Raw genomic sequence first — 25,396 nt, forward strand, 5'->3', positions numbered from 1 at the left:
TGCACACTTGTCGCCCCCTGCAAGCAGGCTCTTTCATTTGAGCACAGCGTTAAGTCTCCAGCCCATAAGGTGCCTCGGCTGCATGCTGTCCAGGCGGGTTGCCACAGAGCATGAGACAAGACAGGTCTTGTCACCAAGCGTGTGTCCAGGGGGAACAGCCCACCCTGGTGCCCAGCTCCACCATCATCCCGAAACCCCTGTTCAAGCCGCAGGAGTGCCAGAGGAGCAGCGTTATTCTCAGGCACAAAGGTAGCTTCCTGCACTCTGGAAGTTTGGAACATGGAATTCTTCAACCTCCAAATTCTGGGAATCAAGGACCCCATCATTGTCCCACTGTCTGGTTTGTTACGCATTGCTGGTGCCATCGTGGTTATGCACGTGGGCTCCAGGCACAGGCCAGCAGGGTCACCGCCAGCTGTGCGACCCCATCGCTGCCCCCACCTATAAAATAGTGACAGCAGAAGCCATGGGGTGGGTAAGTACTGAGTGAGCAATCAGCAGGACGCTGGTGGCTGGAGAGCACCACGTAAGGGTCAGCTATCATTTCGTCCTTCCTGTGTGAGACATAAAGAAACCGAGCCCTGGATGCAAAGCCAGAATCAATGGATAAATTCATTAGCGTCAAGCTGTCCTGCTCTCCATGCAATACATTTCCCATGGATCAGTTAAATTATCAGAATCATGGAATGCCAGCCACAGAACCAGCTTAAGACATGCCTCTGCCCAGTTTCTCAGCTTCATAGCAGGCAGATCAAGCCCCAAAGCAGCAAACCTGCTGTGTAACGGCACCACTTGGGGAACAATGAGACGTTCAGATGCTGCATTTTCCTCGGCACCTACTAAGTTGGAGCCTTGAGGGGTGGCACTGAAATTTTATATTTTTTTAGCACTCATTTTCATGAAGCCAGCAAAACACAAGCTTGTAGCTGCTGTTTACAAAGTCTCTGAATTTGAGCATCCCAGCCTGGCTTCAGCAGGACAACTGATGGATTAGATTCAGATCTCCAGGGCAAGAATCTACAAATATTTTATTTTTATTAATTTTACCTCTGTTATATATATATTTATTTGTTTGTGAATTATACACCTAAACTACTGCACTCAAAATACTATGTGCAGGCCTTGAATCTCCTACTGCTGAGGATTGCATAAAAAGAACCTGGTTCTCCACTGGTGCTCCCGCCGCCATCTAGCCCTCCTCTTCCCCCTTCTCCGCCGGCGCTCCCGCCGCCATCTAGCCCTCCTCTTCCTCTTTCTCCACCAGCGGCGCTCCCGCCACCATCTTGCCCTTCTCTTTCCCCTTCTGCTCCGGCGGTGCTCCATCCGCCATCTTATCCTTTCCTTTCTCCTCCTACACCAGCGGCTCTCCAACCACTGCCACGCCCTCTTCTGCCTTCACCGGCTCCTCCGCCACCGTCCTCGACAACCTTGCCATCCTCACCTTTCCTCCTCCAGAACAGCTACTAGGGGAGTAGAAACAATACAGAACAGCTCCCGGAGCCACGACAGAGATAAAAAAGACAGCGTACCCCATCCTGGAGCGGCTGACTGGCTGGGAGAACCCGCTCCGGTGAGATCGCCGAGGGGCGCGGGCTTCCCCGGGCGGGGCGGCAAGTGGCCGGAGTCCCTCCCCTCCTCCTTTCTGGGCCAGTTGGCAGAATTGGGCAGGTGGTCCCCTCAAGCCGCGGTGGCTGGCGCCCCCACCACGTGCACCCCCCCCGGACCAACTGAGAGAATTGGATCGTAAATCCCCAGACCACGGAGAACGGTGACCAGGGGGGGTCCCTTCCAAACACGTGACTCCCTGGTCCGGCGAGGAACGGTGCACTCTCCCGGGCCGCGGCGGCTGGCGCCCTCCCGCCACGCTTGGTGCCCCGGGCCGACTAGGAAATTCAGACGGGCGCTCTCCCGGGCTGCGGCGGCTGGCAACCCTCCCCGCGTTCAGATCCCCGGGCTGGCTGGCACTCTTCCAAGCCGCTTCGGCTGGCGAACCTTCCCCAGGGTGAGAGTTTTACAAAGTTAAAGGACCCACAGCACCTTTTACTGGTGGGACCCGCAGACAAACCAGTGCCACGAGCGCCACCTACTGGGCAGGATAAGAAAAACAGAACCCAGAGATTTCACAGAAAAACCTTTCAACCTGTGAGGTCCAACACCCAGGGAAATCTGACTAAATGCCCAGACGCCAGCAGAAGATAACGGATCACACTCAGAAAATTGAAAATATGGCCCAGTCAAAGGAAAAGACCAATAGTTCAAATGAGATACAGGACCTGAGACAACTAATGCTGAATATACGAACAGAAATGGAAAACCTCTTCAAAAACGAAATCGATAAATTTAGGGAGGGCATGAAGAAGACATGGGCAGAACAAAAAGCAGAAATAGAAAAACTGAAAAAACAAATCACAGAACTTATGGGAGTGAAGGACAAAGTAGAAAAGATGGAAAAAACAATGGATACCTACAATGGTAGATTTAAAGAGACAGACGCTAGAATTAGTGAATTGGAGGATGGAACATCTGAATTCCAAAAAGAAACAGAAACTATAGGGAAAAGAATGGAAAAAATTGAACAGGGGATCAGGGAACTCAAGGACAATATGAACCGCACAAATATACGTGTTGTGGGTGTCCCAGAAGGAGAAGAGAAGGGAAAAGGAGGAGAAAAACTAATGGAAGAAATTATCACTGAAAATTTCCCAACTCTTATGAAAGACCTAAAATTACAGATCCAAGAAGTGCAGCGCACCCCAAAGAGATTAGACCCAAATAGGCATTCTCCAAGACACTAGTTAGAATGTCAGAGGTCAAAGAGAAAGAGAGGATCTTGAAAGCAGCAAGAGAAAACCAATCCGTCACATACAAGGGAAACCCAATAAGACTATGTGTAGATTTCTCAGCAGAAACCATGGAAACTAGAAGACAGTGGGATGATATATTTAAATTACTAAAAGAGAAAAACTGCCAACCAAGACTCCTATATCCAGCAAAATTATCCTTCAAAAATGAGGGAGAAATTAAAATATTCTCAAAAGTCACTGAGAGAATTTGTGACCAAGACACCAGCTCTGCAAGAAATACTAAAGGGAGCACTAGAGTCAGAACCAAAAAGACAGAAGAGAGAGGTATGGAGAAGAGTGTAGAAAGAAGGAAAGTCAGATATGATATATATAATACAAAAGGCAAAATGGCAGAGGAAAATATTATCCAAACAGTAATAACACTAAATGTTAATGGACTGAATTCCCCAATCAAAAGACAGAGACTGGCAGAATGGATTAAAAAACAGGATCCTTCTGTATGCTGTCTACAGGAAACACATCTTAGACCCACAGATAAACATAGGTTGAAAGTGAAAGGTTGGGAAAAGATATTTCATGCAAATAACAACCAGAAAATAGCAGGAGTTGCTATACTAATATCCAACATATTAGACTTCAAATGTAAAACAGTTAAAAGAGACAAAGAAGGACACTATATGCTAATAAAAGGAACAATTAAACAAGAAGACATAACAATCATAAATATTTATGCACCGAACCAGAATGCCCCAAAATACGTGAGGAATATACTGCAAATACTGAAAAGCGAAATAGACACATATACCATAATAGTTGGAGACTTCAATTCCCCACTCTCATCAATGGACAGAACATCTAGACAGAGGATCAATAAAGAAATAGAGAATCTGAATATTACTATAAATGAGCTAGACTTAACAGACATTTATAGGACATTACATCCCACAACAGCAGGATACACCTTTTTCTCAAGTGCTCATGGATCATTTTCAAAGATAGGCCATATGCTGGGTCACAAAGCAAGTCTTAACAAATTTAAAAAGATTGAAATCATACACAACACTTTCTCAGATCATAAAGGAATGAAGTTGGAAATCAATAATAGGTGGAGTGCCAGAAAATTCACAAATACGTGGAGGCTCAAAAACACACTCTTAAACAACAAGTGGGTCAAAGAAGAAATTGCAAGAGAAATTAGCAAATACCTCAAGGCGAATGAAAATGAAAACACAACATATCAAAACTTATGGGACGCAGCAAAGGCAGTGCTAAGAGGGAAATTTATTGCCCTAAATGCCTATATCAGAAAAGAAGAAAAAGCAAAAATGCAGGAATTAACTGTCCACTTGGAAAACCTGGAGAAAGAACAGCAAACTAATCCCAAAGCAAGCAAAAGGAAAGAAATAACAAAGATTAGAGCAGAAATAAATGAAATTGAAAACAATAGAGAAAATCAATAAGACCAGAAGTTGGTTCTATGAGAAAATCAATAAGATTGATGGGCCCCTATCAAGATTGACAAAAAGAAGAAGAGAGAGGATGCAAATAAATAAGATCAGAAATGGAAGAGGAGACATAACTACTGACCTCACAGAAATAAAGGAGGTAATAACAGGATACTATCAACAACTTTACGCTAATAAATACAACAATTTAGATGAAATGGATGGGTTCCTGGAAAGACATGAACAACCAACTTTGACTCAAGAAGACATAGATGACCTCAACAAACCAATCACAAGTAAAGAAATTGAATTAGTCATTCAAAAGCTTCCTAAAAAGAAAAGTCCAGGACCAGATGGCTTCACATGTGAATTCTACCAAACGTTCCAGAAAGAATTAGTACCAATTCTCCTCAAACTCTTCAAAAAAATCGAAGTGGAGGGAAAACTGCCTAATTCATTCTATGAAGCCAACATCACCCTCATACCAAAACCAGGCAAAGATATTACAAAAAAAGAAAACTATAGACCAATCTCTCTAATGAATATAGATGCAAAAATCCTCAATAAAATTCTAGCAAATCGTATCCAACAACACATTAAAAGAATTATACATCATGACCAAGTAGGATTCATCCCAGGTATGCAAGGATGGTTCAACATAAGAAAATCAATTAATGTAATACACCATATCAACAAATCAAAGCAGAAAAATCACATGATCATCTCAATTGATGCAGAGAAGGCATTTGACAAGATTCAACATCCTTTCCTGTTGAAAACACTTCAAAAGATAGGAATACAAGGGAACTTCCTTAAAATGATAGAGGGAATATATGAAAAACCCACAGCTAATATCATCCTCAATGGGGAATAATTGAAAACTTTCCCCCTAAGATCAGGAACAAGACAAGGTTGCCCACTATCACCACTATTATTCAACATTGTGTTGGAGGTTCTAGCCAGAGCAATTAGACAAGAAAAAAAAATACAAGGCATCAAAATCGGAAAGGAAGAAGTAAAACTATCACTGTTTGCAGACGATATGATACTATACATCAAAAACCCGGAAAAATCCACAACAAAACTACTAGAGCTAATAAATGAGTACAGCAAAGTAGCAGGTTACAAGATCAACATTCAAAAATCTGTAGCATTTCTATACACTAGTAGTGAACAAGCTGAGGGGGAAATCAAGAAACAAATCCCATTTACAATTGCAACTAAAAGAATAAAATACCTAGGAATAAATTTAACTAAAGAGACAAAAAACCTATATAAAGAAAACTACAAAAAACTGTTAAAAGAAATCACAGAAGACCTAAATAGATGGAAGGGCATACCATGTTCATGGATTGGAAGACTAAATATAGTTAAGATGTCAATCCTACCTAAATTGATTTACAGATTCAATGCAATACCAATCAAAATCCCAACAACTTATTTTTCAGAAATAGAAAAACCAATAAGCAAATTTATCTGGACGGGCAGGGTGCCCCGAATTGCTAAAAACATCTTGAGGAAAAAAAATGAAGCTGGAGGTCTTGCGCTGCCAGACTTTAAGGCATATTATGAAGCCACAGTGGTCAAAACAGCATGGTATTGGCATAAAGATAGATATATAGACCAATGGAATCGAACAGAGTGCTCAGATATAGACCCTCTCATCTATGGACATTTGATCTTTGATAAGGCAGTCAAGCCAACTCACCTGGGACAGAACAGTCTCTTCAATAAATGGTGCCTAGAGAACTGGATATGCATATGCAAAAGAATGAAAGAAGACCCATATCTCACACCCTATACAAAATTAACTCAAAATGGATCAAAGATCTAAACATTAGGTCTAAGACCATAAAACAGTTAGAGGTAAATGTAGGGAGATATCTTATGAAACTTACAATTGGAGGCGGTTTTATGGACCTTAAACCTAAAGCAAGAGCACTGAAGAAGGAAAGAAATAAATGGGAGCTCCTCAAAATTAAACACTTTTGTGCATCAAAGAACTTCATCAAGAAAGTAGAAAGACAGCCTACACAATGGGGAGACAATATTTGGAAATGACATATCAGATAAAGGTCTAGTATCCAGAATTTATAATGAGATTGTTCAACTCAACAACAAAAAGACAGTCAACCCAATTACAAAATGGGAAAAAGACTTGAACAGACACCTACCAGAAGAGGAAATACAAATGGCCAAAAGGCACATGAAGAGATGCTCAATGTCCCTGACCATTAGAGAAATGCAAATCAAAACCACAATGAGATATCATCTCACACCCACCAGAATGGCCATTATCAACAAAACAGAAAATGACAAGTGCTGGAGAGGATGCGGAGAAAGAGGCACACTTACCCACTGTTGGTGAGAATGTCAAATGGTGCAACCACTGTGGAAGGCAGTTTGGCGGTTCCTCAAAAAGCTGAATATAGAATTGCCATATGACCCAGCAATACCATTGCTGGGTATCTACTCAAAAGACTTAAGGGCAAAGACACAAACGGACATTTGCACACCAATGTTTATAGCAGCGTCATTTACAATTGCAAAGAGATGGAAACAGCAAAAATGTCCGTCAACAGAAGAGTGGCTAAACAAACTGTGGTATATACATACAATGGAATATTATGCAGCTTTAAGACAGGATAAACTTATGAAGCATGTAATAACATGGATGGACCTAGAGAACATTATGCTGAGTGAGTCTAGCCAAAAACTAAAGGACAAATACTGTATGGTCCCACTGATGTGAACCGACATTCGAGAATAAACTTGGAATATGTCATTGGTAACAGAGTCCAGCAGGAGTTAGAAACAGGGTAAGATAATGGGTAATTGGAGCTGAAGGGATACAGACTGTGCAACAGGACTAGATACAAAAACTCAAAAATGGACAGCACAATAATACCTAAGTGTAAAGTCATCATGTTAAAACACTGAATGAAGCTGCATCTGAGCTATAGGTTTTTTTTTTTTTTAGTATTATTATTACTTTTATTTTTTTTCTCTATATTAACATTCTATATCTTTTTCTGTTGTGTTGCTAGTTCTTCTAAACCGATGCAAATATACTAAGAAATGATGATCATGCATCTATGTGATGATGTTAAGAATTACTGATTGCATATGTAGAATGGTATGATTTCTAAATGTTGGGTTAATTTCTTTTTTTCTGTTAATTAATAAAAAAATACTATGTGCATTATTAAATTCACACACAAATATAGAACTTTTTTAAAGGAGGAGATACAAAACAACTCTAAGGAGAAGTTCTCATCTTGTCTTCCTACCATGACAGCTCCTCTCGGGCACGACTGAGTGGGCACACTCCGCCTTGGAGACCACCCTTTTAGAGACAAAGCTGCGTGGGCCACAAGGAGCATGTCCTCAAACTGTTGCTTTCCAGCCTCCTGCTCTGCACCATTGCTCAGAAGCAAAAGATTTCAGGGAGCCCCTGGCATGCTACTACTGAAGGTACCAGCCCCCCAAAACTGAAGGAGCTGCTGAACTGGGCACTAGGATCCAATGTGCAGAGGGACAATTCCCCAAACTTCTCCCTTCTCTCTTCTTTCCCCTGCCGCATCCCCCAGTGAGGGGCTGGCACTAATCTCACTGGACGAGCACTGGGTGACACTCCCCAGCGGGCAGACTGCTGGGTGTTAAGTGGCCATACGCCATGTGGCTCTCCTTACCTCGTCCACTGCTGGCTGGGGGTTCGCCAACCTCGGGGCAGACCTGACGAGCTCTGGCACCCTTCCCTGCTGCCCTAGCTGCAGATATGCGTCTCAGGCCACTTGCCCAGTCATCCTCTCGGGAGCACTTGGCCTTGCTCAGCCAGCATGGGCTCTGCCCTGGCCCATGGTGTCCTCGAGGGCTGGAGCACACAACAGCACATCCTTCCCACCCTCAGGGCTGCCCTCCTCCTTCCCAATGGGGTCCTGCTGCTGCATATTCCACTTTCCCTCCAACACCATCTGCCCACTGAAAGCTTTGCAGCAACTTAAGTTCCACATTGGGTAGTGCAAGCCCTGCTGGCCTTGAGCTGGACAGAGCTGGGTTCACGGCCCATCGCTCGGATGACCTTGGACAAGTCAACTGGTCTAAACATCGAACAGGGTCTGCATTCTCGTTTGTAGAATGAGAAAAAAATGTTTCCCTGCCTGCCTCATTTGACTGCCTGTGAGATGGAATTTGTAAATTTGCTTTTTAATGTATAAAATCCCATCCACATGGAAGGGATCTGAGGCCATAGGTGGAAGTACAACAACGTAGCTTTCTGTTCTGTCTTGAATGCAATCTGAAACTCAATGGGCTTTTTCTTTTTAAACCAAATGTTCACTGGAATTAGCATATGAAGAAAATGTCGTGAAGGCCTTGAGTGATAGGAAAACTTTTACAAGTTGCCATCTTACCCTCTTCTTTCCGTTTCAGACATGTACTGAAGCCCTGCGCCGTCAGACACAAATGTCAAGTACAAGAGAGAGAGAAGAGGGAGACCCAGCTCTGTACCCCAACAATCTAACAGGAGACCGAGAGGGAAGTAGCTGTGATCCTAATGTACCAGCTGTGGAAATGTGATCACCGTGCGAGTGGGGTGGGGAAAAGACCACCAAGCCTGGGCTCAGATCGCAGCTACCGGAAATGAGGCTGAACAAAATGCACAGAAGAAATAAGAAGGCTGAAAGGAGGTGGGTCGGGCATCTCAAACAGAGGGAGGACCTGGGAGCAGTTGTGGGCAGTGAAAAACCATGTGCCACGTGCCATATGCCATGGTGCCAGGAGGGGAGGCTTAGGGGGGGTGCACAGAGGGCGGGCCATGGTGGCTCAGCAGGCAGAGTTCTCGTCTGCAATGCTGGAGACCCAGGTTCGATTCCCGGTGCCTGCCCATGCAAAAAAACAAAACAAGACATTTAAAGAGAGGACAAGAGAGAACAGCCTCTGTTTTGTGGCTTAGAAAGATCTTTCTGGGGACTTCTCAGAGGTCGTGGCCTGGTATAAACCAGAGGAGCTGTCTGAGACACCCAGGTGTCAGTCCGCTGTCCTGCTTGCTCCCTCTGCACCTGGACAGGGTGGCCAGCTGCGAGGCACCCCCAGCCTGACCCCCGAGGGTGGAAAGAGGGTAGCACAGCCTGAGGCAAACCCTAAGGAATTGCTTAAGAAACCCTGTCCTGCTCATGGGACCAGAATTCCAGCCACCACTCACTGGATGCAGTGCCCCTGCTGCACACATCATCTTCCCGGCTGACTGCTGGAGTGGAGGAGGGATGGGCCTGAAGGGAAGAAGTGCCTTAGGAGACTACCTTCTTGGAGTAATCAGTAAGTGTGGTCTGGCAAACTATCTAATTAAAGTTTTTTTAAAATCTATATATTTTAAAATTATTATTTCATAACTTTATTTATATTTATATATATTTATTGATTTTTTAATATGTTAATTTAAAAAATTTCTCTCCCTTCCATGGGCAGCAGTCTGAGTTCATTCCCAATATATCTAGGAGAGTTTCCTTCTGACTTCAAGACTACTACTGCTGAGGTGTTTTTTTATTTTTTATTTTTGGGATGCATGAACTGAGAATCAAGCCCAGGTCTCTCACATGGTGGGAAGGCGTTCTGCCACTAAACTACCCATGCATCCCTCCCTAGGCTTTAATAGACACTCAAGTAGAATTGTACCCCCACATGAGATCTAGGCCTGAGTTTGCCAGGGAATTTCTGACAAACTATTTGCAAAAGGGAGCCTACAACACAAAACCAAGTAAATACAAAACTTTCAACAACTGAAGGAAAACAACTTACAAAATAACCTTATTAAGATAATCAAATGCCCCGAATGTAAGAGAAAATCACAGAGCACATGAAGATCCAGGCAAAAACGGCCAGCCAAATGCCCAAATCAAAACACAAAAGAAGGCACAGGATATGGAGCAAGTACACAAGGATATTTATAAAGAAATAAAGGATATCAGGAAGACACTAGAAGAATGTAAGGAAGAATTCAAAAGATTAAATAGAAAAATGGCAGATCTCACAGAGATGAAAGCAACTGTAGACCAAATTAGAAATATACTAGAAACACACAGTAGCAGAGTCGAAGAAGCAAAAGGAAGATTAAGTGAGCTAGAAGACAGAACAATTGAAATAGAGTGCACAAAAGAACAAATAGCAAGAAAGATGGGAAAATGGAACTGGATTTTAGGGAAGTGATAGACAACTAAAGGTGGAGAAATATAAGAATCACTGATGTCCCCGGAGAAGAGAGGAGTAAAAGACTGGGAAGGTTATTTGAAGATATAATCGCAGGAAACTGCCAAGGTCAGGAGAGTCAGGGTTGTGGGGACCAGGTGCCCAAAAGAATCATCTACTGGGAAGACAGGGAAACTACAGTCTGGCAAATTCCTTTTCTGCCAAATCCCTAATGGATTTCTGAAAAGAGTTGCACCTCCTGTGTGAGACCCAAGCCCTCGTTTGGCTAGGAGTTACTGACAAACAAAGTACAAAGGAAGGCATTCAGCACAAACTACAAAATCTTAAATGAACAAGGGAAATCAACTTTCAAAATAAACTGATCACGATAATCTAATGCCAAGAAGCCAGCAAAAAATCACAAAGCACATGGAGACTCAAGAAGATATGGAAAGCCAAATGACCAAATTAAAAAGCCATAGGAGACACAAACTTTGGAACAACTAATGAAAGATGTTCACACAAATCTCCTAAATGACTTCAGTGGGTTGGCTAAATTCATAAAGAATATCAAGAAGACACTAAAAGAGCATAAAAAAGATTTTTAAAGAATAAATAGAAACAATAAAAAGAATAAATAGAAATGAAAGATATTGTAGATCAAAATTTAAATCTACTAAGAATACTCAACAGCAGATGTAGATAGAACGAAGAAAGAACAAGTGAATTAGAGGACAGAGCAACTAATTTGAACACACAAAAGAATAAATGATGAAAAAGATGGAAAAATTTTAATTGGATCTCAGAGAAATGATTGACAACATGAAGTGCACAAATATAAGAATCACTGGTGTCCCAAGAGGAGAAGAGAAGAATAAAGGGCTGGGAATATTGTTTTGAGGAGATAACTGGGGAACAGTTCTCAACCCTTACAAAAGACATAACTGTGGAAATCAAAGAAGCCAAATGAACTCCGAGTAGAATAAATCCAAGTACACACACTCCAAGACCCATACTAATCAGACTTTCAAATGCTGAAGAGAAGGAGAGTCTTGAAAGTAGCAAAAGAAAAGTGAATTACCACATCGAAGGGAAGCCACATAAGATTAAGTGGGCATCATGGAGGCGAGAAGGCAGTGCTATGATATATTTAATATTCTAAAAGAGAAAAATTGCCACTCAAGATTCTATATCCAGCAAAGTTTTTTTCAAAAGCAAGAGAGAATTTAAAATTTCCCAATAAACAAATGCTGAGAGAATTTGTTAGCAAGAGACCTGACTTCCCAGAGATACCAAAGGGAGCTCTGTCAGCTGAGAAAAAAAGACAGAAGAGAGAGGCCTGGAAGACAGCATAGAATTGAAGGGTATTAATAAAGGCAACTTAAAGGAGAGATAGAGATAGAGACAGAGAAATAGATCTGACAAATGAAAATCAAAAGGTAAATGATTGAATGAGGACCTGCATTTACAGTAATAAGTTAGAAGGTTAATGGATTAAATTCTCCAATTAAAAACACAGATTGACAGAATGGATTTATAAATATGATTGTTCTAGTTTTCTAGCTGCCAGAATGCAATATATCACAACCAGAATGGTTTTTAAGATGGGGAATTTAATAAGTTGCTAGTGTACGGTTCTAAGGCCTGGAAAATGTCCCCATTAAAACAAGTCTACAGAAATGTCCAATCAAAGGCGTCCATCCAGGGAAAGATACCTTGGTTCTAGAAGGCCGATGAAGTTCAGGGTTTCTCTCTCAAGTGAGAAAGCACATGGTGAACACAGTCAGGGTTTCTCTCTCAGCTGGAAGGACACATGGCAAACATGGCATCATCTGCTAGTTTCTCTCCTGGCTTCCGGTTTCTTGAAGCTCCCCAGGAGGTGTTTTCCTTCATCTCCAAAGGTCGCTGGCTGGTGGACTCTCTGCTTCATGGTGCTCCCGCATTCTCTGCTCTCTCTGAATCTCCCATTCTCCAAAACTTTCCCCTTACAGGACTCCAATAAACCAATCAAGACCCACCCAAATACATGGAGACATGTCGTCACCAAATCCAGCTTAACAACCACTCTTGACTAAATCACATCATCCAGGGAGATGATCTGATTACAGTTTCAAACATACAGTATTGAATAGGGATTATTCTGCTTTTATGAAATGGGATTTAGGTTAAAAAATGGCTTTTCTAGGGGGCATGCATCCTTTTAAACCAGAACAATGATCCATCTATAAGTATTTACAAGAGACTCATCTTAGACCCAAAGACACGAATAGGTTGAAGGTAAAAGGATGGGAAAAGATATTCTTTGCAAATAGCCAGGACAAGTATTCTAATATCACACAAAATAGACTTTAAATGTAAAGACATCATAAGAGACAAGGGAGGGCACTATCTATTAATAAAAGGGGCAATTCATGAAGCAGAAATGGCAACCATAAATGTTTAGGCACCCAATAAGGTACTCCAAGTACATTAGGTACAGACTGACAAAACTGAAGGCAGCAACAGACATTTCTACAATAACACAGGAAGAATTCAACACATCACTGTCTTCTAAGGTAGAACAACCAGACAAAGGATCAATAAGGAAATAGAGAACTTAAACAATGTGATAAATTAATTAGAACTAACAGACGAATTAGATTGTTGCATGCCATAACACCAGGATATAAAGTATTCTCAAGTGCTCAAGGAACATTCTCCAGGATAGTTCTTATGCTGGGGCAGAAAAAAAGAAGTCAGCAATTTTTTAAAAGATTGAAATTATTCAAAGCAATTATTCTCATCATAATGGAATGAAGTTGGAGATCAATAACCACTGAAGAACCACAACTTCCACAAATATATAGAGGTTAAACAATACACACTTATAACAATCATTGGGTTAAAGAAGAAATTGCAAGAGAAATCAGCAGCTATCTGAAGACAAGCAAAAATGAGAATACAATATAACCAAACTTCTGGGATGCAGTGAAGGTGACACTGATAGAGAAATTTATAGCTCTATACACCTACATTGAAAAGCAAAAAAAGAGCTAAAACCAAAGTCTTAACTGAAAACTGAAGAAACTAGAGAAAGAGGAGCAGACTAACCCTCAAAGAAGTAGGAGAAAAGAAATAACAAAGATTAAGACAGAAAAAAATGAATTTAAGAGCAAAAATCAATAGAGACTATCAATAAAATCAAATGTTGGTTCTTTGAAAAGATAACACGATTGGGAAATGCTTAGCTGGACTGAGAAAGTCAAAAAGAGAAAAGATGCCAAAACTAGAATCAGAAATGAAATGGTCCCCCATTACAAAGGGCCCCAAAGGAAAAAAATCGTGAGAGAATACTATGAACACCTATTTGCCAACAAATTAGACAAGTTAGATTCAATGGACAATTTTCTAGAAACACACAAACAAACTATTCTGACTTGAGAAGAAATGGAAGACCTCAACAAATCAATCGCAAGTAAAGAGATTCAGTCATCAGAAACCTTCCTACAAAGAAAAGCCCAGGGCCAGATGGCTTCCCAGGGGAAGTTTGCCAAATATTCCAAAAAGAACTAACACCAATCCTGTTCAAACTGTACCAGAAAATTGAAGAAAAGGGAACACTACCTAACTCATAATATGAAGCAAATATCACTCTAACACCAAAACCTCACAATGATACAAGAAAGGGAAACTACCGACCAATCTCTAATGAATATAGATGCACAATTCTCAACAAAATACTTGCAAATTGAATCCAACGGCACATTGAAAGAATTATATACCATGGACAAGTCGGATTTATTCCAGGCATGCAAGGTTGTACAATAGAAGAAATCAATCAGTGTAATACAACACATTAACAAATTGAAAGGGAAAATTTACATGGCCATCTCAATTGATGTGGAAAATGCATTTGACAAAATTCAGCATTCTTTCTTGATAAAAAACACTTCAAAAGGTAAGAATCAAAAGCAACTTCCTCAATATTATAAAGGGCATATATGGAAAACCCACAGCCAGCATCATATTCAATGGGGAGAAACTGAAAGTCTTACCTCTAAGAACAGAATGAGACAAGGATGCCTACTGTCACCGCTGTTATTCAACATTGTGCTAGACAAAATAGCTAAATCAATGAGGAAGAAAAAGGAACAAAAGGCATCAAAATCAGAAAGGAAGAAGGACGACTCTCATTATATGCAGATGACATGATCCTATATTTGATAAATCCCAAGAAAGCTACAACAAAGCTGCTTCAGCTAATACACAAATTCAGCAAAGTGGTAGAATACAAGATTAATGCACAAAAACCAGTAATGTTTCTATACTCTAGTAATGACCTATCTGAGGAGGAAACTAAGAAAAAAAATTCCATTCACAATACCGACTAAAGGAATCAAATATATAAGAATACATTTAGCAAAGGATGTAAAGTGTCTGTACACAAACTACAAAACATTGCTAAAAAAAAAAAAAATCAAAGGAGACCTAAACAGCTCAAAAGACATTCCGTGTTTTGGGATAGGAAGACTAAATTCCAACAATCTACAGATATGGAAAGGTTAGTTATTACATTTATTTGGGGGGAGGGGATGCAAGGGTAGCTTAGTGGTAGAATTCTTGCCTGCCATACAGGAGACCCGGGTTTGATTCCTGATTCATGCACCTCCTTCCCCACAAAAAATTTTTCAACAAATGGTGCTGCAATAATGGGATAGTTACATGGAAAAAGAATGAAGTGTGACATCTATGATACAGCATACAGAAAAATTTATCTGGAAGGGAATGGGACCTCAAATAGCCAAAAGCATCCTAAAAAAGGAAGGAGAAAGTGGGAGGGCTTACACTTTCTATCTTAAAAGCTTATTGTATGGACAGCACAATACTACCCAATTGTAATGCAATTATATTAAAACACTGAATGAAGCTGCATGTGAGGTATAGGTTTTTTGTTTTTGTTTTTTTTTGTTTTTTTTTCTTTCTATTATTGTTTTAATTCTTATTCTGTTGTCTTTTTATTTCTTTTTCTAAATTGATGCAAATGTACTAAGAAATGATGGATATGCAACTATGTGATGTTATTAAGAATTACTGATTGTACATGTAGATCGGAATGATTTCTAATTGTTTTGTTAATTCTTTTTTTAATTAATAAAAAAAAAAAAAGCTTATTGTAAACCTGCTGTGGTCAAAATTGGAATTGGCACAATGTTAGACATGTTTATCAATGGAATCAAATTGAGAGTCCAGAAATGGACCCTCGGATCTATGGCCAACTGATCTTCGGCACAGCCCCCAAATCCACTGAACTGAAGCAGAGTAGTGTCTTCAATACATGGAGCTAGGAGAACTGGATATCCGTACCCAAAAGAATGAAAGAGAATTCCTTCTTCACACCCTTTACAAAAGTTAATTCAAAGAAGATAAAAGACATAAATGTATGTCTCAGTTCTGCTGTTAACTAGCTGTGTGACCCTGGGCAAGTTACTTCACCTCTCTGAAGCTCTAAATCAGGCACAGGTTGATAGCACTCATGAGAATTGGAAAACATACATCTAAAGAACCCAGCCCATGGGCTGGATCACAGGAAATACACACCGAATGCTGCCTATTTTGGTCCTTCCAAATTCTTCACCCCTCCCTGTATCCTCACTTTCTATTATGTAACTTATTAGTGTCCTTTCTCTATCAATAGGAGATTAGCAGATATGAGCCAGTACTATAAAACTTCTAGAAGAAGATATGGGGAACATCTTCAAGACCTAGTCATAGGAAGTAGCTTCTTAGCTCTTACCCTTAAAGCATAAGCAATGAAGGAAAAAAATAGGTAAATGGGAACTGCTCAAGACTGAATACTTCTGCATTTCAAAGGAGTTTATCAAAAAGGTGAAGAGGCAACCAGCTCAATAGAACAACATATTTGATAACCATATATCTGATAAGGGTTAGATATCCAGTATTTATAAAGAAATCCTGGAATTCAACAATAAAAGAACAAGCATGCAATTATGAAATGGACAAAAGATATGAATAGATGTTTTTCCAAAGAGGAAATACAAATGGCTAAAAAGCACCTGAAAAAATGCTCATTAGCTATTAGGGAGTTGCAAACCAAAACCACAAAGAGATATCTCACACCTTTAAGAATGGCCACTATTGAGATAAACCTCATGGAGAGGCTCAGTGATTGACTTGAAGTTGCACAGCTGGAGAGTCAGGGAGCTGGGACTCATGTCCAGAGCACACGACACCCTGACCTGCTTCAACCTCTGTGCTAGGCTCCCTCCGCTGTAGGCTGGCAGGAGCTAAGAGGATTCCCAAACTGTCAGGGCCAGGGACATGTGTCAACTTGGCCAAGTTGTGGTCCCTGTTTGTCTGGTTGGGCAAGTGCTGGCCTGTCTTTTGCAATAAGGACATTTCATAGAATTAGATCATGATCACATCAGCTGCATCCACAGCTGATTCCATTTGTTATCAGCCAAAGGGGAGAGTTTTCTGCAATGAGTGATGCTTAATGTAATCATGGGAAGCCTTTTAAGGAAGATTCGGAAGAGACATTCTTCCATTCCTGCTTTAGTTGGTAAGCCTCTCCTGTGGAGTTCATCCAGACCCTCCATTGGAGTCGTCGGCGTCACAGCCTGCCCTGCAGATTTTGGACTCTGCATTCCCATGGTCACGTGAGACACTTTTATAAATTTTATATTTGTGAGTGTTCCCTGTTGATTCTGTTTCTCTAGAGAACCCTAACTAATATATCTTGGTACCAGGAGTGGTTCTTAAGAAACAGAATCTTAAAAATGAGTTTTTATGAATGGTTTTCTACTGTGACTGGACTCAAAGACACTAAGGACTCTGATTCCCGTAATCAGAATGACACTCCCAATCCATGGAATGAGTTGGCAAAAGAGATAGTCAAAATATCACCATTCGATTCTCCTAATGCTTTGCTTGTACAAAGCCAGGCTCTGGGGGATAATGTTTTTGACACCTTTACAGAGTTTTGTAGAAATAAGAGATACAGAGATGTTGGGTGGTTGTTGTTAGATACACTGGCTACATTAAGAGGTGAAAGGGATGGGCTTAAGGCTTCAAACGAGAAGCTTAAGCGCCATCTGAAAGATGTAGACGTTTCCATGAGTATCCTGAAGGAAAATCTTATTTCCTGTAGCCATAGACTTGAGAGCTCTGTAAATAAGACTCAGAATCTTATAGTTAGAGTAGCAACTTTACAACATAAACTGAAATCTCAATCTTGAATGGTGTGAGGCCATTGATTGGAAAGGAGTGGGACCCTGAAAAATGGGATGGCGACATATGGATTGATAATGATGTCAGGGGTGAGGTTGAAACCCAAGGTCATGCTGAGCCTTCTCTAGATAACCCTGTAATGGTTTGCCCTGAGGACATAACCACTCCACCTCCAGCCTGCCTTGAGGAGTTGGCCACCCAACCTCCTCCTGAAGGGATTAGCCCTAGAGTGATTAATCCTGTTTCACCAGATGAAACAGCAAACGAAGGCCCTGAAGCAAATGGCTTGGAAGATATTTCTAATTCTTTTCATGAACCACCCCCACCACCCCTCATTTCTTCCAGACCTATAACTAGATGAAAGTCCCAACAGACCCCTAAAGATGAGGTACAGAGTATCACACATGAGGAGGTACGTTATACTTCAAAAGAACTGTGTGAGTTTTCCAATTTATAGAGACAAAAATCAGAAGAATATGTATGGTAATGGATTTTAAGGGTGTAGGATAATGGTGGGAGGAATATAAGGCTGGATCAAGCTGAATTTATTGATATAGGACCACTAAGTAGAAATCTGCATTCAATGTTATAGCTTGAGCAGTTAAAAAAGGTATTAACAGTTAGTTTGGATAGTTGGTTGAAACATGGATCAAAAGGTGGCCAACATTACCTGAGGTTGAAATGCCAGAACTGCCACGGTATAACGTAGATGAGGGGATCCAGAGGCTTAGAAAGATTGGAATGTTAGAGTGGCATTATCACACAAAGCCTGCTCTTACACCCCAGGAATGTACAGAGGATGCACCTTTTACCAGAACAGTGAGAAATAAATTTGTGAGACTAGCACCATCATCCCAAAAGAGCTCTGTGGTTGCACTTCTCTGTAGGTCAGGTATTACTATAGGAACTGCTGTCACTGAGCTGGAATCCTTAAACACAGTGGGGATGATGGGATCCTGAGTTGGCAGAAGCCAGGTGGCAGCACTTAATAGCCAAAGACAGGGTAGACGTGGCTATTATAACAGACAGCAAACTCAACGCAGGCATCAAAATTATATGACTCACAGAGATTTGTTGCAATGGCTAGTAAATCATGGGGTACCTAGAAATACAATAGAAGGGCAGTCTACTAAATTCTTGTTGGAGCTGTATAAACAAAACAGTTCTAGGTCAAGTGAACAGAAGTCTAATCTGAAATACAAAAACACAGAGTCTTGGCCCCTTAATCAATTTCCAGACCTGAAACAGTTTACATACCCAGAGCCCCTTAAATGAAGGGGAGGCCAGGTCCCTTTGGGGGAGAACCCTGTTACACTGCCTCAAATTTATACTGTTAATCTTCCTCCAAGCCTTCCCCAAGGAGACCAACGGCCTTTTACCAGTGTAACTGTGCATTGGGGAGAAGGAAATGATCAGATATTTCAGGGATTATTAGACACTGGTTCAGAAGTGATATTAATTCCAGGGGACCCAAAACGTCACTCTGGGCCACCAGTCAGTGTGGGGGCTTATGGAGGCCAGGTGATCAATGCAGTTTTAGCTCAGATCCATCTCACAGTGGGTCCAGTGGGCCCCCGGACCCATTCTGTAGTTATTTCCCCAGTTCCAGAATGTATAATTGGTATAGACATACTGAGCAACTGGCAGAATCCCCACGTTGGCTCTCCAACTCGTGCAGTGAGGGCTATTATGGTGGGAAAGACCAAGTGGAAGCCACTAAAACTACCCCTACCTAGCAAAATAGTAAATCAGAAGAAATACCAGATTTCTGGAGGGATTTCAGAGATTACTGCCACTCTTAAGGACTTGAAGGATGCAGGGGTGGTGATTCCCACCACATCCCCGTTCAACTCTCCTATTTGGCCTGTGCAGAAAACAGATGGGTCTTGGAGGATGACTGTGGATTATCATAAGCTCAACCAGGTGGTAACTCCAGTTGCAGCTGCTGTTCCAGATGTGGTATCATTGCTTGAGCAAATCAATACATCCCCTGGTACCTGGTATGCAGCTATTGATCTGGAAAATGCTTTTTTCTCAATAGCTATTAGTAAGGACCACCAGAAACAGTTTGCTTTCAGCTGACAAGGTCCCAAATATACTTTCACTGTCCTACCTCAGGAGTATATCAACTCTCCATCCTTATGTCATAATCTTGTCCACAGGGACCTCGATCATTTCTGCTTCCCACAAGACATCACGCTGTCCATTATGTTGATGATATCATGTTGATTGGACCTAGTGAGCAAGAAGTAGCAACTACTCTGGATTTACTGGTAAGGCATTTGCGTGTCAGAGGATGGGAGATAAATACAACAAAAATACAGAGGCTTCCCACCTCAGTGAAATTTCTAGGTGTCCAGTGGCGTGGGGCATGTCAAGATATCCTTTCTAAGGTGAAGGAGAAGTTACTACATCTGGATCCTCCTATGACCAAAAAAGAGGCACAACACCTAGTTGGTCTTTTTGGATTTTGGTAACAACATATTCTTCATTTGAGTGTGCTACTCTGGCCCATTTATCAAGTGGCCAGAAAAGCTGCTAATTCTGCATGGGGACCTGAACAAGAGGAGTCTCTGAGACAGGTCCAGGCTGCTGTACAGCTGCTCTGCCACTTGGGCCATATGATCCAGCAGATCCAATGGTGATGGAAGTGTCAGTGGCAAATAGAGATGCTGTCTGGAGCCTTTGGCAGGCCCCTATAGGAGAATCACAATGCAGACCCTTAGGATTTTGGAGCAAAGCCTTACCATCTGCTGCAGATAACTGCTCTCCTTTTGAGAAACAGCTTTTGGGCTGCTACTGGGCATTAGTAGAGACTGAACGCTTAACCGTAGGTCACCAAGTTACCATGAGACTTGAGTTGCCTATCATGAGCTGGGTGTTGTCTGACCCACCAAGCCATAAAGTTGGGCGTGCACAGCAGCACTCTATTGTAAAATGGAAATGGTATATATGAGATAGAGCCAGAGCGTGTCCTGAAGGCACAAGTAAGTTACATGAAGAAGTGGCCCAAATGCCCATGGTTTCCACTCCTGCACATTACCTTCTCTTTCCCAGGCCAGAGCTATGGCCTCTTGAAGAGTTCCTTACACTGAATTGACTGAGGCAGAGAAAACTCGGACCTGGTTTACAGATGATTCAGCACGATATACAGGTTCCACTTGGAAGTGGACAGCTGCAGCATTACAACCCCTTTTTGGGGTGTCCTTGAAGGACAGTGGTGAGGGGAAATCCTCCCAGTGGGCAGAACTTCGAGCAGTGCACCTGGTTGTTCATTTTGCTTGGAAAGAAAACTGGCCAGAGGTGTGTTTGTATACTGACTCATGGGCTGTTGCTAATGGTTTGGCTGGATGGTCAGAGACTTGGAAAGACCATAATTAGAAAATTGGTGACAAAGAGGTCTGGGGAAGAAGTATGTGGATAGACCTTTCTGAGTGGGCTAAAAGCATGAAGATATTCGTGTCCCATGTGAATGTACACCAGAGGGTGACTTCAGCAGAGGAAGATTTTAATAATCTAGTGGATAAGATGGCCCGTTCTGTGGACACCAGTCAGCCTCTTTCCCCAGCAACTCCTGTCACTGCCCAATGGGCTCATGAACAAAGTGGTCATGGTGGTAGGGATGGAGGTTATGCATGGGCTCAGTAACATGGACTTCCACTTACTGAGGCTGACCTGGCTACAGCCACTGCTGAGTGCCCAATCTGCCAGCAGCAGAGACCCACACTCAGCCCCCGATATGGCACCTTCCCAAGGTGACCAACCAGCTACATGGTGGCAGGTTGATTACATTGGACCACTCCCTTCATGGAAGGGGCAGTGATTTGTTCTAATTGGAAAAGACACATACTCTGGATACAGGTTGGCTTTCCCTGCACTCATGCTTCTGCCAAAACTACCATCCATGGGCTTACAGAATGCCTTATCCATCGTCATGGTATTCCACAGAGCATTGCTTCTGATCAAGGAACACACTTCATAGCAAATGAAGTGTGGGAATTGTTGCATGCTCATGGAATTCTCTGGTCTTATCATGTTCCCCATCATCCAGAAACAGCTCAATTTATAGAACGGTGGAATGGCCTTTTGAAAACTCAATTATGGTGCCAAGTAGGTGGCAATACCTTGAAAGGCTGGGGTAATGTTCTCCAGGAAGCTGTATATGCTCTGAATCAGCATCTGCTGTATGGTGCTGTTTCTCCCATAGCCAGGATTCATGGGTCCAGGAACCAAGGGGTGGAAATGGGAGTGGTACCACTCGCTATTACCCATAGTGATCCACTAGGAAAATTTTTGCTTCCTGTCCCTGTGACCCTGAATTCTGCTGGTCTACAGGTTTTAGTGCCAAAACAGGGAGTGCTTCCTCCAGGAGAAACAATGATTCCTCTGAACTGGAATCTAAAACTGCCACCTGGCCACTTTGAGTTACTTATGCCACTGGATCAACAAACCAAAAAGAGGATTACATTATTGCCTGGGGTAACTGACCCTGACTATCAGGAAGAAGTAGAACTGCAACTACATAATGGAAGAAAAGAAGAGTTTTCCTGGGATATAGGAGATCCCCTAGGGCGTCTTTTAATGCTACCATGCCCTGTGATTAAAATCGATGGAAAACTGCAACAAACCAATCCAGGCAGGACTACCAATGGCTCCAAAACTTCAAGAATGAAGGTTTGGGTCACCCTATCAGGCAAAGAACCATGGCCAGCTGAAGTGCTTGCTGAGGGTAAAGGAAACATGGAATGGGTAGTGGAAGAAGGTAGTGATAAATATGAGCTATGACCACGTGATCAGTTACAGAAACGAGGACTGTAATGCTGTTTTGTTCATGTTATACTATTTAAGTTGTAAGATATCAAATTTAAGAATGAATATTACCCAATGATTTGCACCTTATTCTGGAGAGATTTAATGTGTTTCCAGTTATATGCAGGACAGTTGAGTATTGTTAGGTGAAAGAAAAAATGTGTGTTTTATTGTTTTTTATGTAGAAATTAGGTATGGTTTAAGGTGATATATATAGTTGCCAAGTTGACAAGGGGTGGACTGTCATGGTCAGGTTGATGTGTTAACTTGGCCTAATGGTGGTTCGGCAAGTGCTGGCTTGTCTGTTGCGATGAGGACATTTCATAGAATTAAATCATGATCATGTCAGCTGCATCCACAGCTGATTCTGTTTGTAATCAGTCAAGGGGGTGTGTCTTCTGCAATGAGTGATGCTTAATATAATCACTGAAAGCCTTATAAGGAGGATTCAGAAGAGACAGGCTCTTCCTGTTTCGGCTGGTAAGCTTCTCTTCTGGACTTTGTCCAAACCCTCCATTGGAATCGTGAGCTTCACAGCCTACCCTGCAGATTTTGGACTCTGCATTCCCGTGGTCACATGAGACACTTTTATAAATTTTATATTTGCGAGTGTTCCCTGTTGATTCTGTTTCTCTAGAGAACCCTAACTAATACACCCTCTATTATTAACTCTTTGTAATAGTGTCGTACATTTGTTCTACTTCATAAAAGAACTTTTTAATGTTTGCACTGTTAATCACAGTCATTGTCCATCAGAATATACATTGTGTTATATGTTCCCATGTCTTCACCTCCAGCTTTCCTTCTGGTGACACACATGACTCTAAACTGCCCTTTCAACCACATTCACTCAAAATTCAGCACTATTTATTATAGTGACAGTAACATACTCCCGTCACCTCTGTCCATCCCCACACACATATGTTCAACCCAGTTGAAACATTTGGCACATATTAAGCAACCACTCCTCATCCCCTAGACTCATTCTTAGTCCTGGGAACCTATAATCTAGATTTTCTGTCTCTGAGTTTACATATTATAATTAGTTCATATCACTGAGGTCATACAATTTTTGTCCTTTTGTGTCAGCCTTGTTTCACTAAGCATAACATCCTCAAGGTTCATGCATGTTGTCCCATGCTTTAGGGCTTCATTCCTTCTTACTACTGAATAATATTCCATCGTATGTAATACCACATTTGGTTTATCCATTCATCTGTGGATGGACACTTGGGTTTTTTCCATCTTTTGGCAATAGTGAATAATGCCTCTATGAACATCAATGTGCAAACGTCTGTTTGCATCCCTTATTTCAGTTCCTCTGAATACATACGTGTTCTAGTTTGCTAGCTGTCAGAATGCAATATACCACAAATGGAATGGCTCTTAAAAGGGGAATTTAAGAAGTTGTTAGTTTACAGTTCTAAGATCAAGAAAATGTCCCAATTAAAATAAATCTATAGAAATGTCCAATCAAAGGCATCCAGGGAAAGATACCTTGGTTCAAGAAGGCCAATGGAGTTCTGGATTTCTCTCACAAGTGGAAGGGCACATGGCAAACACAGTCAGAGTTTCTCTCTCTCAGCTGGAAGGGCACATGGCGAACATGTGTCAGCTACTAGCTTCCTCTCCTGGCTTCCTGTTTCATGACTCCCTGGGAGGCATTTTCCTTCTTCATCTGCAAAGGTCGCTGGCTGGTGAACTCTGCCTCTAATCGCTATGTCATTCTGCTCTGCTCTCTCTGAATCTCTTTTATTCTCCAAAATGTTTCTTCTTTTATATCATTCTAGAAACTTATCAAGACCCACCCAAATGGGTGGAGACATGTCATCACCTAGTCCATTTAATAACCACTCTTGATTAAATCACATCTCCAAGGAGATGTTCTGATTAGTTTCAAACATATAGTATTGAATAGGGATTATTCTACCTTTATGAAATGGGATTTTGATTAAAACATGGCTTTTCTAGGGTACATATATTCTTTCAAACCAGCACATTACCTAATAATGAGATTGCTGGGTCATATGGTAAGTCTGTACTTAGCTTTCTGAGGAACTGCCAGCCTGCCTTCCTCTGTAGCTGTGACATTTTACATTCCCACAAGCAGTGAATTAAATGTTCTTATTTCCCCTAACATTTTCAGTTTTCTCTTTATTTAAGAGTGGCCATTCTAGTAGGTATGAAATGATATCACTGTGGTTTTGATTTGAACTTTCCTAATAGCTAGAGACATTCAATATCTTTTTATGTATTTTTTAGACATTTGTATAGCTGCTTTGTAAAATGTTGTGCTGGTCTGAAAGGATGTATGTACCCTAGAAAAGCCATGTTTTAATCCTAATCCCATTTTGTAAAGGCAGCCATTTCTTCTAATCCCCATTCAGTATTGTATGTATGAAACTGTAATTAGATCTTCTGCCTGGAGATGTGACTTAGGGAGTCACATCTTGATGTGATCTTGATGTGATCCTGAGTGATCAAGAGTGGTTGTTAAAATGAATTAGGTGGAGACGTGTCTCCACCCATTCGGGTGAGTCTTGATTAGTTTACTGGAATCCTATAAAAGAGGAAACATTTTGGAGAAAGCAGAAGATTCAGAAAGAGCAGAGAATGCTGCAGAACCATGAAGCAGAGAGTCCACCAGCCAGTGACCTTTGGAGATGAAGAAAGAAAACACTTCCCAGGGAGCTTCATGAAACAGGAAGCCAGGAGAGAAAGATAGCAGATGACACCGTGTTCACCATGTTCCCTTCTAACCAAGGGAGAAACCCTGACCATGTTCACCATGTGCCTTCTCACTTGAGAGAGAAACCCTGAACTTCATCGGTCTTCTTGAACCAAGATATCTTTCCCTGGATGCCTTTGATTGGACATTTCTATAGACTTGCGTTAATTGGGACATTTTCTCAGCCTTAGAACTGTAAA

This window comes from Tamandua tetradactyla, chromosome 9 (genome assembly GCF_023851605.1).
Source record: "Tamandua tetradactyla isolate mTamTet1 chromosome 9, mTamTet1.pri, whole genome shotgun sequence".
In the NCBI taxonomy this organism is placed as follows: domain Eukaryota; kingdom Metazoa; phylum Chordata; class Mammalia; order Pilosa; family Myrmecophagidae; genus Tamandua; species Tamandua tetradactyla.